Genomic DNA, 2718 nt, shown 5'->3' with positions numbered 1-2718 from the left:
AAGGAGGAGGCTGCAATGCTTGGTAAGAAATGTACGCATTATCCTGCCCATGTAATTGTAACCCCTCTGTACAGTATGTTCACAAATAAAATAAAAAAAAAAGACTGTGGCACTGGCCAGCCATGGTAATTTCTTTGAATCACTTGCAAAAGAAAACAATGGCTATCGATCAGCCAACCACAAGCTGTGAAGCGGTGAAGCTGCTAGGGAAATTGTTAGAGGTCCTGATTTCATGCAGCTGCAGGGCAGACTGTACCAAACCGAGCCTCCAAACTGGTCAGGGAGACATAGACAGAAAGATAATGGAGTATACAGCCTGGATAGTTCTCCTATGTCAAAGTCAGGAAGACTGAGACCCAGAGAACTACAATGCCGCAAGCTAGGCAGACAAGGCTCCAAATCTTGAACTTTCGTAATCTTCTAAAATCTCCCTCCACTTCTCTAAGGAGCCATAGTCTCTCCTCAGTTGGCAACTTTGCACAGACTCCATTTAAGGCTGATGCTTCAAGAGTTCTGCTACCTCTCTGTTTCTAGGTTTATGCAATGTCATAAATTATTATGCCCACAGCAGAGATAACGTGCTTTCTCTGGAACAGTCTACACATCAATGGAAGTATTGGCTAATATGGACTGGTAGGAACTAAGGGAAGATGCACAGGAGTGGATTTTGATAGCTTTAAACTGGGGATGAGTGTGAGGAATGCAAGGCTGCCCTGGGAAAGATTTAACATGGGGAAGATTGCTCTTTGGCTCAGCATTCAGTATCTGCAAACAGTCCTAAGATGTTAGCCTACTGAAAACCAAGTATAGATGCTAGAGCACCTCTGAACTGTGTTAAGGGACAGGTGAGATTTACAGAGAAGTGTGCTTAGTGGGGTATTTTTCCACAAGGGTAACCAATTAGGCCAGGACTACTTACCAATCAGCCACATTTTCCATTTAACTTTAAAACAGCACTACTCACAGACTGGAAATTGCAAAAGATGGAGACAGATCTGTTGGGGATGTTCTAAAACTGGATTTGTGTGTTGGCTACACAATTCTATAAATTCACTGAAAATGAGTACAACTGTCCATTTCAAATGAGTGGACTTGGTGATATGTAAATTTTATCTCAATGAAGATGCTTTAAAATTAGTCCTCCTAAGAAGACGATTTATATTATTTTTGGAAATGGTATTTTTAAGTTGAACTAATACTGTGACCTAGAGCATGTTTTTCCGCTGGGTTCCAGGAGTAGAAGTGATACCATGAGGCTGTAGAGCTGGAGGCTGTTCAGAGTTGGGAGTCTTGAAGCACAGACTACAGCCACTGTAGTAGCAGGCAGTGTCTTAACTGGGTAATTATGTTAGCTGATCCACAGGCATGCTTTGTTATTAGAAAAGCAAGGATGGATGTGGATTCCTTCCTAAAGTCCACATTATCTCACTGGATACCAGCTTAACACCCAGATTTTCTTTTAAAACAAAAAGCTCTGTAAAGGAGTAATAACTGGGTCATAGGGGAGTTCTATGTGTAGTTTTTTGAGGAACCTTCAAACTGCTTTCCAGAGTAGTTGAACAAGTTTACACTCCCACCAACAGTATAGTAGTGTTCCCCTTTGGTCACATCCCCACCAGCATCTGCTGTTAGATTTCTTGATTGTAGACATTCTGACTGGTGTAAGGTAGAATCTCAATGTTGTTTTGATTTGCATTTATTTTATAGCTAGAGATGTTGAGCAATTCTTCTTGGCCATTTGTATTTTGTCTTCAGAGAGGTCTCTCTTAAGGTCTTTAGCCCACTTTTAATGGGGTGGTTGTTTCTTTGTGGGTGTGTTTTGGGGGAATTTAATTTCTTGGGCTGTTGGTATATCTTAGCTATGAGACCCTTGTCTGTTGTATGGGTAGTGAAGATCTTCTCCCAATCCGTGGACTTTCTATTGATCTTGCTAGCTATATCCTTTCCCGTGCAGAGTTCTGCAGTTCAATGCAATCCCATTTATCCAGCCTTCAAAAAACTACACATAGAACTCCCCTATGACCCAGCAATCCCACTTCTGGCAATCTACCCAAATGTCCACAAACAAGGCCACACTGAAGCCACCAGTACAATGATGTTCATTGCAGCATTATTTACCATAGCCAATATATGAAACCAACCCAAATGCCTCTCAGTAGATGAATGGATCAAGAAAATGTGGTATATATACACAATGGAATTCTATGCTTCCATAAAAAAATAACATTGTTCCATTTATAAGGAAATAGAAAGACTTGGAAAACATTATATTAAATGAAGCCATGCCCAAAGAAAAGCAGGTCACATGATCTCCCTCATCTGTGAGAACTAGAATATGTAGAAGATACCCTTAATAGGGGAATCTCAAGGTCCCAAACACTTAGCACAAAGGACTATATATAATGAAGAATATTAAAACCAACTCCAACTTTTGGAAAAAAGAGGCTCTCATTAGACCCTGTATACAGATTCTTATTTTTCTCTATTTTTGTCCATGGTTTCCCTCATTTGCAATAACTAGTATTAGGTCTAGGATAATTTTATCAGATGAGCAGAAAAGCTCAAAAGCTATGTCCTACAACCATATAAAATGATGCTAAGATAAATGAACCACAAGATATAGACACAAGTGGTTCTACTTTGTTGTTGTTGTTGTTTTTTTGTTTGTTTTTTAATTTTATTTTATTTTATTTGTGAACATACTGTACAGAGGGGTTA

Source organism: Dipodomys ordii, unplaced genomic scaffold (assembly GCF_000151885.1).
Source record: "Dipodomys ordii isolate 6190 unplaced genomic scaffold, Dord_2.0 Scaffold53, whole genome shotgun sequence".
NCBI classification, from domain to species: Eukaryota; Metazoa; Chordata; class Mammalia; order Rodentia; family Heteromyidae; genus Dipodomys; species Dipodomys ordii.
The sequence above is the reverse complement of the archived record's forward strand: the minus strand, read 5'-3'. Positions refer to the sequence as shown.